This window comes from Carya illinoinensis, chromosome 6, assembly GCF_018687715.1.
Source record: "Carya illinoinensis cultivar Pawnee chromosome 6, C.illinoinensisPawnee_v1, whole genome shotgun sequence".
Lineage (NCBI taxonomy): Eukaryota > Viridiplantae > Streptophyta > Magnoliopsida > Fagales > Juglandaceae > Carya > Carya illinoinensis.
In genome coordinates this window covers 14,050,036-14,061,338 of record NC_056757.1, presented here as the reverse complement: position 1 = coordinate 14,061,338, position 11,303 = coordinate 14,050,036, and positions in this window count along the sequence as shown.

The following is an 11,303-nucleotide window of genomic DNA, read 5'->3' as shown; positions in this document are numbered from 1 at the left end:
GCATGGGAAATCATGGCTTTTAAAGTGTGAACAAATTTGTGAAAGCCTAGCTTGTTAACCATGGTAAAACGCATCTCATCAATGATAATCATCTCCGCAAGAACATCACTCAACATCTTTTCATTGTATTGAAGGATTGATAGCTTCTTAATCTGCGTGCCATCAGTGACATTAGAAGTCTTGTAACTCAGCTTCATTTGATTAGCGACCACAAGTCTTGTGTATCTTATACTACTAGCAGCTCGTAAGATGTTCTGTTAGTACTAAAGTGCCTTGCTTCTTTGAATGAAAACTGTATAGTTGCCCATAGTAGTGGCATCAACATTCATCAACCTCTCCTCCTCAAACATATCAACGTCTTCTAAATATATTGCGATTCGACTACTTGCACAAAAGGTCGCTGCTCTAGATGGGGGTCTACGGCCCAAAGTACCTGTCAATGATGTCAATGTCTGTGTGTCATCCTCTTGTGGAGAAAAGCGGCAATTGCAAGATGGTGTGGCATCTATAATTTGAACCTTTTTTATCTGAATTAATTAAAAACAACCGTCATTTAATATGTTATGAAAATTATCTACAAATTGGAAACACATTGAAAAGAAAAAACATATATGTCTATTCATGTTTGTGATTCTAAAATTAAATAAAACACAACAAAATGAACGTACGCTTGAGCCACACTCGAGTGAAGGCTTGAGCGAACAATCTTTGTGATGTTTGCTAGAGCCACATTCAAGCGAAGGCTCTATCGAACAATTTATGTGATGTCGCTCGAGCCATGCTGGAGCGAATTCTCGAGCAAACAATCTGTGTGATGTTCACTCGAGCCACACTGAAGGCTTGAGCGAACAATCTGTGTGATGTCACCTGGAACAAAAGACCCTACTTTTCCAAAACCTAAATCCCTCAATTCCTAAATTTAACAGCCTAAAAACTGAAATCATTGAAATGCAAACTACAAATCATACACATTTCACAAATTTCAAACAACATTGTAACAATTAGATGATTTTAATTTGGAAACCTAAAATTCTACAAAAGAAACTAAGTGGCCGAGTGGCTTACAATTTGTGCTTTACAGGTGGGTGGCTCACAGCAGCCTTAGGTGACAGAAGATGTAGAGGACTGGGGGAGGTGAAGTAGAGACAAAGGGAGATAAAGGTCTGTGAGTCTATTGTGTGAAAGTGAGAGGGGAAGAAGGGGGTCTTGCTTTTTGGACCCTCTTCTTCACGAACCAACGTTGTTGTTTAGTTACTTGACCCCTTGCTTTTTGGACCCGCTTAAACGAAACGACGTCATTCCTCTTAAAGTGGACCGATGTCATTTTGATTATGTGTTTTTTAAAAAATAAAAGTCAGAGTTTGTAGTTCAAAGCCCACATGGGCTCTAACTCCAACTTCGAACTCAAACTAGTAGAGTCTAAGTGACTCCGACTCCGACTCTAACGGTCATCAGAGCTTGGATGGAGTCAAAAAGTCAAAAATTTTGCCCACCCCTAATTGCAACTTCATGTCCCACCAAATCAAGGGAAGATCATCTTTGCCTTCCACTCGACAAGGATAGTCCCTCTTCTTTACCTTCCTTTTCCCTTGGCATAGTTTGTCCTCTTTCCATGGCATGGTCCTCTCAATATGTATATATATATATAGAATTTATTATTATCAGATTTGGCCTTTGGAGCTTTTAGTATATGAGTCGGGTAGAAACAACAATGGGTTAGAAAACTAGCCTAGAAGCCCAGAACGAGACTTAGACTCTCACGAAAGCCAACACTGTGACCCAAATAGTGACTGTCCAAAATATCTTACCCAACTTCTTGGATAAACATACATTAACGTAATGTATGGAGTAAGTAGTGCCTCATATCCAGCCAACTCTCTATCCTATAAATACATTTCTTTCTCCTTCACAAGTTACTTTCCAAAGTTTTTAGCCATTTCAAATTCTTCTTCTTTTTTTCTACTTCTCCCATTCCCTCTCATCTTTGCATTGTTGAGACTTCATGAATCTTGACTCAACTTTTAAGAGAAGAATTTTTTTTCCAAACTACGAGAGTTGTGTGAAGTCACCGTGCTCAGATGCCGCAAGAACCTCATTCGTATAATGTTCACAAATCACCGGTAAGCTCCTTTTAGTCATGGTAGCACACATCTTTCCATGTCTAGCACACACAAATCACATTCCTCGCACTCTATTTTGTCAAGCCAAAAATAGAGGAGGATTAAAGCTATCGTAACGTACCTTTGCCATACTAAGCCATGCAGTTAAAGGTTGTTGTCCACCACCCAAACAAGGAAATGAAGGAATAAAGATCGTCACATCTTTACCCCACATTCATGCACAATATTGTTAGTAAGTTTAATAGTAATCTTTTGGAACTGTGTATTCTCTCCTTCTGCACACAAACTCATAGACAAGCTTATAGAGGTTTTATAGTTACTTTCAAAAGCGATAAGTGTATTATTTTAAATGATCATGATTGCAATGTTTATTTTATTACATTTAGAAACAACAAGGTTTTTACAATTGAGTTTGAAGAATTTGCCTCACAAGATACTATTTATTTTTAACTCAAAATAAAACTAGTTGGCTATGGCATATGAGACTAGATCATGCAAATATGGAACTTATTTCCAAACTTTCAAAAAATTATCTTGTGAGAGGTTTACCAAAGGTAAATTTTCTTAAAAATAAAATCTGTGGTGCATACCGGTTTGGTAAACAAAAAAAAAACTTCTTTTAAAATCAAAAAACATATTTCCACTACTAGACCACTGCAACTGATACACATGTATCTTTTTGGATCAAACAGAGTTACAAGTCTAGGAGGAAAATATTATGCATTTGTTATTGTTGATGATTTATCTACATATACTTGGGTTATCTATGACACCCTCAGATTTTGCTTGGGATTAGATGGACTCTAAAGCATCAGAACATGCAACACAAGATTACCCTCCCCATTTATGACAATTAAGAATGCATTACACCTAGCATGCATCTAACAATATGTAGTATTTATAGCGAATATTTCTTTTCTATAAGCAATACTATGCACTAGACGTGTTATATCCCAAACATAAAACATATTCTATAAAGTTAATGACAATAGATGTTCAAGTTACACCGTAAGTCCAAAACATCTATACCCATAATAGTAATAGAGGCAGAGCTTCTTAAGTACATGCAAAAACTAATGCAACTCAATCAAGGATGTTATAATACTATCAATAAAATGGAGTATTGAAGTGATGAGGTTCGCGTCGTGTCATCACTGTCTAATTAGCTGTCTCCAAGCGGTCATCCTCCGTTGCGCCTCTTAGTCCTAGTAAAATAACAGATTCAACCTTAGTCAAAACTGAATTTGTTTTCAATCTCCCAGTTTTCAACTTTTTAGATCTATGTAAAACTCTCATAAAAAACTTATAACATGCAACAAATCTTCTTCAAACTTTTATATTAGCATGCTAACTAGAATTCATAAAAGTATTAGACCAAGATCTTATCAAGAACACCATAAAAAAAAAAAAAAAAATTAAAGAATCACACACTGTCTAGTTTATCTCCCATAATGACCTCTTCATGCTTAAACAAACGTTTCACCTATCACATGACCATAAACATTTGCATCAAGAATACAAACAGAAACTAGATTTGAAGAGAAAAAACTTATGTGAATGGTACTTTGTACGAAAACACTTACAACGGCTTTGAAAATTTTGAGCAAGGAAGGCCCAAAAAACTGTCTGAGAGTTCCTTTGGTTTCCTCTCTAAGAAAAGGCTTTAAAAGTGATCAAAGGCTAGTGAAATGGACAAGAATGAGACTTATACTTCAGGAGGGGTGAAAAGAGATGTGTAAGTGATATTTTGGGTGATGTGGTGTCAGCCCAAACCAAATGCAAAACTAGGTGCCACTGCCCATGGTTTTTAGGCTTGCTACTACTGAGTGAGAACGAGGTGGTGAGGTGGGTTTTGGCCTTCCCATCAAATACTATTTGGGACTGACTTGGGCAGTGAAAGGACACCCTTTGAAGGGGGAAAACTTCCTCCACAAGCCTTGTCTTGGTGGTGCAATTTCATGGGACTTCATTTGGGGTTTCAATGAGGTTTAGGTTTCTAACAAGCCCAAATACAATTTTTCTTGGGCCAATAAAATTATCAAGGTATCAAAGAATAAATAAGAATGTAATGACATAAATTGGAGTGGTTAATAGCATGTGAAATTGATTTAATTAAGTAATTAAACACTAAGCTAGAACCGGTTATAATTAAGGTTTTGAAGGAAACATTTGGGGTTTGGGGAAAATAGCTGGGGTTTTGGTTTTCACCAAGGTTTTGGAGTTGCAATTAGATTCTAAATATTTGAGGTTTCACTAGGGTTGAAACCCTCTTTGGTCTGGTACAAATTGGATGGTTAGATAAAATAGTATTTGGCTTAGGTGGCATGATGACAAAGCTTGATTTCCTTCATATTTCCATCTTATGGTTCCTCTTGGTGCAAGTGTCCAATACTATTCACCAAGACTGGCTAAGATCTTGCTAAGTGTCTAAATAAAACTTTTCTAACCTAATTTGAACATTTCACACTGTGATCTTGAAAACACAAGACTGAGTGCCACATGGCGCTTATACTAAGGTCACTATTCAATTCGAAAATGGTGAAAATAACTTTGCACCATAAAATCCTAAATATGAAACTAGAAGCATATTTTACTTTGCAAAATTAAACTCCGAAGTGCATAAAACAATTTAAAACATGTTTTTGAATAGTTGCTGTCCGAAAAATGAAAATCGTTTTATTGCGCCATAAAATCCTAACTATTCATCTGAGACTAATTCCATAGACAGTCTCTCATTGTCACAATCCTAAATACCTCAAATAAATAAAACCGTATTTTTGGCACCATAGTGAGTTGTAAAACTGACTATGCTGACAGATTAAAACTTGTGCGATTGCTTGATTTGTGAGATCTTCCTGGGTTTTCACGAGGTTCCTTAAGCCTAAATAAATTCATCCGTTGAATTTTTGGCAAGCTGTTACATCATCTCTTGCTCATAAATATGAGTCACATAATACCTTTACAATATTTCAAATATCAGAAGTTATAGGAGAAAGTGTTTGCTAATAAAGATATTGAAATTTTTTTCAATGAAATTGGTTTTTTCCATAACTTATATGCTCCTCGAACTCCTCAATAAAATGGGGTAGAATAGAAGAAGAGCAGTTTCCTTCAAGAGATGGCAAGAATAATGCTCAATGAGAACAACTTGTCTAGTTATTTTTGGGCTAAGCAGTAAGTACTGCATGTTATTTTATAAGTAGAGTTATGTTAAAATCTAAATTAGATAAAACCCTTAATGAGCTTTGGAATGGGAAAAAGCCAACATTGGTTACTTTCATATTTTTCGTTTTATATGAGAATGATAATTTAGGTAAGTTTGATACGAAATCTGATGATGGTATATTTCTTGGATATTCTACTAGTAGTAAAGCTTATAGTCTTCAATAAAAAAGCTCTAATTATACATGAATCTATGCATGTAGTATTTGATAAATCTAACCCACTACTTTTCAAGAAATATGTTGATGAAGAAACACAACTTATAAATAACATGGGGAGCCTTGGATTCAATAAAGAGAACACAATAGAGGAAGTCCAACATCGAGACATCATGAAAGATCATAAAAACTTAATGCAAGATGCAACCAAATAGTGGAACGTTATGAAAGATCATTCAGTGGAATAAATTTTAAGAGAACCATCACGATGTATAAGCACTTGATCATCTCTTAGAAATACTTGTAATCACACTGCCTTTTTTTATCTAAGATTGAACCCAAAATTATTTATGAAGTATTTCTTGATAAATCTCGGATTCAAGCTATGCAAGAAGAGCTAAATCAATTTCAAAAGAAATAATATTTGGACACTTGTTCCTAAAACCAAAAATCATATATTGGAACAAAATGAGTTTTTAGAGACAAGAAATATGAGTATGGAGTCATCAATAGAAACAAGACTCAACTTGTAGCCCAATGTTTCAATCAAGAAGAATGAACCAATTATGATGAGACATATGCACTGGTCACAAGATTAGAGGCTATTCGAATGCTACTTGCATATGCTTGTTATAAAGATTTTCAAAAATTTTCAAATGGATGTTAAAAGTAATTTCTTAAATGGTTTTATAAATGATGAGATATATGTTGAGTAACTTCTAGATTTTGAAAATTATATTTTTCCAAATCATATTTTTAAACTCACAAAAGCACTATATGGATTCAAACAAGCTTTTAGAATTTGGTATGAGAGACTCAGTGGTTTCTTAAATGAAAAAGGTTTTTCAAGATTTCAAATTCTTATTCTCATATTTTAAGTTCCCTATTTTTCTTTGTTAGATTCGTGAACAAGTTGTTGAAGTACAAATAATTTTTCTAGTTAAGCTTTTCAACCTCACAAGCTTACAACTATTGAGAAAATGAGATAATGGACGATGAGTGCTGAGTACCAAGACTCACTAGTTCATAAATGACATCATTATATGACTTATTAGTTAGATCTCTTTCATGTTGCATCATGGCACCTATGGTAGATGTTAAGATAACTAGTGATTGAGGTGTAGCATACCTTATATATTGATCAAAATGGTTGTTGGAAGAAGATTTCTAAGCCACTGCAAAATTAGAAAATTTGTGAAATGAGAATGAAGATTAATTACTTATATTGAAGAAGATTGGATTCAAATTAGATGAGCTGAAAAATGCTTTATAAAGATAAACATGAGAACAAGACAAAATATCATCTCTTCGTATCATACTTAGTCAACATTACAAGATATGCTAGACTCATCTTGTCAAAAGTTATTTTACTATGCCAGAGGGACTAAGGGGATATTTGGATTCAAAAATATTGTCAACTCATCTCATTTAATCATTACACCTTTCCCAAACTTTCAAACAAAATATAATAAACAATTCAACTTTTTCAAATCAAAAAACAAAACTAATATTAAAAAATTATATTCTAACATTATTTTATTCAACTTTCACTTTTATCTTAACTCAAATCACTATCTAAACCTCCCCTAAATGCACCTTGTCCCTAATTTTCTTGTAAATGCTGAACCTTTGCCATTATCGACTACTGTTGGTTTTTAATTTGAACTCTCTCTTTCCAACTCATCTATTAATGGTTACATATCATGAGCATAACAATTGGCAATTTTTTCCAACTCCTTGCTTTCCAGTGTTAATCTTTTATTCTTTGTCTTTATCAGCAAGCTTTTGACACAATTTAGAAATTTGATTGTTAAGCCAATCAACCTCACTCACCCTCGCTAGTAATTTTCCAGGCACGGTCATAATAAAGGCAGCATATTGAGTACCAAGAGTTCTTGATTATTCAATAACTTTAGAATCGGTCCTGCAAGAAAATGCATTTATGCTCCTATCAAGGTGTTAAAAACCTGAGTAGAGAAAATGGGTGGTTGAGGCATGAAGGATTTCTAATTCAAATTTGAAACATTAGTGGAAGAAAGTTGCTTGACTATAATGATGTTTTGGATAACCAAAAACTAGGTCAAGTGACTCGTGCGAATAAAGTGAACGAATTCATGCGAGGGTGAGATTTCCAACTACAATTTCAAAAGAATTTCGAGAATCACATGCTATGAAATAGACTTGTTGAGTTTAAGAACACTGGAAATAGATTAATATGAATTTTGTATCAACTAAGAGATTTATACACAATTTAGTTAATCAACCAAGGGAATTACATGTAACAAAGCTTGCTTTCTTTCAAGTGCATGGAAATGGGGTTAGAATTCCAAGATCGACTACCAAGAGACATTAACAGTTTCAATCACAACAACCAATCTGAGAAAACCACATGGTCTTACTCTAATTCAAAACCATTGTAGTGTCGGCTTTCACGCTATTACACTTTGAAAGGCGCCTACTTTTTTTTTTTTTTTTATAAGGACCCCGGTAATAGGCAGCCTTTTCCACTACACAAATGTAATTTTTATTTTTTTATGTTTTTAGATTTCTTAGTGGGGAATCGGACCTATGAATGTGCGCCTACCCACACTTTCACAAGTCAGCCCTTACCACTAGTCTACCTAAAGGATTTTTTTTATTTTTTTTATTTATTTTTATTTTTTATTTTTTTTGTTTTTTGATCCCTGGCTTGTCCCTTTTCTCATTTAATTCATTTCAAATTTCTTCCTAAGCCATTAGGATATGGTTCATTAGAGTCTCAAACAATTGAAGTGTAAATCAACCAACAATGACTCAATGTAGTGTTTCTAGGCCTTCCGGATATGTGTTGTGTGTGTTTTAGCAAAACTTTTAACATCTTTCCCTTGGTTTAACAACTAAATAAAATGGATAAATCCCTCTTTCGATGTATACTCTTATTTGCACTACATTCCACATGTTCCATGACCTCAACAAATCTTTTTTTTTTTTTTTTTTTAACACATTTTTAACAAAATTTTAACACATTTTTAAAAGAAAACCCCCCAACTAAATGTGACATTGTCCTCAATGTTCAGCAATTGAATGTTTGATGATGTATGCTATACAGACATGAATTGGAGCAAGATAAACACTGCAGAACATATATTGAGACGAAAATGATTAAACAGAGAGGAAAGAATTCACCTGAGATACTCGAGTGCACACAAGGAGTATATTTCTATCAAAGTTAAAAACACAAAAGAAAACAAAAGAAGGAAAAACAAAACAAACACATACACAGGATACTCCAAAGTAGTGGACTCAAAACAAAATAAACAAAATGCAAAACAAGCAAGAAAGAAATTTTTTTTTTTTTTTTTTTTTTACTTTTACATAAACTTGAGGTTTTTAGCCTCATGTTTGAGACGCTCATTCTCTTCATACAATATCATGTCATTCCTATCCATGGGAACTGGCAAGCGGAATGAAGAATCTAATAGAGATTTCAACTGTTTATTCTTCTGCCGAATGATTCATTCCCTTGTGTGAGACTCTTGAACAATTCGTTGAAGTACAACAATTTGTTCTTTAAGCCTTTCAACCTCATGGTTTTTGGCTTGTAACCGCTGGGAAAAAGCAACAATAGAGGATGAGTAGCGAGTCCCAAGACTCACCAAGTCGTAGATAGTATCGGAGTCTGACTTATTAGCCATACTATTATTCTCTTGTTGCAACATGGCACCAATGGTAGCTGCAGAAAGGACAGGAGGTTGAGATGCAGAATGCCTCATGGATGGATCTAGAGAAATGTTAGAAGAATGAGCCATTGACAAAGGTATAGAAGGCTTAAAACGAGAATGTTGACAGAATGCAGATGAGTTATAGAGATGAGAAGAAAACTTGATGCGGATTGTAAGGACTGATTTTATAGAGATAGCATAAAGAACCAGACGAGCTATCATCCAAATCAAAGAGTAGTGTGATTTTTTTTTTTTCGGTGAAAGTGACATTTCTTAGAAACTCGGAGCCTTCAATCTCGTTTGTCAACAACATCAGGCGGTTTTTTTCAAATCTCCAGCCACACTTGTCAGGTCACGGACGGATCCAATTATTTTTTTCAACTATCTACAGTGTCTACTAACGCACTGTTTTCTTCAGTCCACAACAAAAACTTGACTCGTCTTCGAATGTGCTTCCAAGTGTAGAAGTGTCAAGTTGTATCAAGGATAAGTCCAGGATCATATTCCACAGGGACAAAGGGTTATCAAAGCGTATAAGAGATTTGTGAGTAACAAGTGAATCGAGTATGAGAGATGAAAATAAAATTAAAATGCAATGCAAAAAGATAATCGAAATTGAAATTAGAGTTTCTAAAAAAAAAACAAATTAACGAACACTTGGGTTCGGTTTGAGACTCTCTTTATTTTGGATTCTAGATAATTTTCTCGGTTAACAACCCAATCAAGGCATTGATAATCGGAAGATAAAAAGGTTAAGCTCAAGTTTTGCAATGTTTTCCTAAGGGATTTTCTATTGTACTAGCCGAACACACATTAACAAACAAACGAGAGAAGCCTTGATAATTTTCAAGCTTTTGATGTGCCTTACGTTAACAACAAAACAAGAGCAAGAGCTTCAATCTATTTTCAATTTAAATCCAACTAGTAACTTAGTGAAATCAACATTATCAACAAAATATTGCATCGATCTAAAATCCAAAACAAATCACGTCCCATTCCGCAACCCAAGCTTAAGAAATTAGCTACGCATAATATTTCTAACAATAAAAAGTAATCTAAATAAACTCATATTAAAAATTAAAGAAATTACTAACATAGAATAAATTTTAAAATGCAAAATAGATGATCTATACTAAAACAAACAGCAATTCAAATGGTCAAAGCTCAAAGAAATAAAACAAATCAAAACTAACTAAATGAATAAAACTTAAGAAAATTAAATGAAACTTTAAACTAACAAGAACGAAAAGAAAAAAATAACCAAGCCACCTAGTTCATGAGGTCTCAACGTAAAAGCAATACAATCAATGAAAACCAGCCTACCTTGAGGTCTAATGTCTGCAGCTCTAGCGTAAATGAAAAGAACAAAACGAACAAGAAGAACTAAAACTGCCCTCCGTCCGAAAACTAACAACTCCCTAAAACAAAAAAGGAAAGAACGAAAAAAATAACTCCCCAAAAGCTACTCTGCTGCCCGAACGAAATGAAAAGGATAAGAAAAGAACTCCCATCCAGCCACCCTCTCCTGCCTAAATGAAAAGTAAAGTGCCAGAGAAAAAAAACAAAAACAGCCGACTGAAAAAGAAAGAAGAAGAAAAATCAAACTAAGCTACTGCCCTCTTTTAAACGAAAAAGAAAGAAAAGAAAGAAGGTCTACCCTTCTGTACCAAACCGAAAACTCCCATATAAAACAAGTTTGAAAAGTAAAGGCAGCCCATGTGATCTCTTGCTGTCTTCAACTGCTAAAGGCTACCACCGAACGAGAAAGAACCTTCTGTCTTTCTACTGAGTGGTCCCCAGGTGTTTTCGGTTCTAGCATGTGTTTCTTTGAGTTGTCAAAGGCCATCTGCTTCTTTTTTTCTTTTTTTTCTTCTGCTGACCTGCTGCATGTGTGCTGTCCATGTGGTCCGAATGCATGTTTGCATGCATGTTTGCATGTGTTGGTTTGCATACTGTAACGTCCGAATGCTTTCTGCAGGTTTCTTTCTGCTACTATACAGCGTGTGTGAGTCTACTGCATGGTCCGAATGGTGCTTTTGCTTGTGTGCACTGGTGTGGTTTATTGCATGTGAGGTGCTTGTCTTGCAATGGTCAGCACGTGT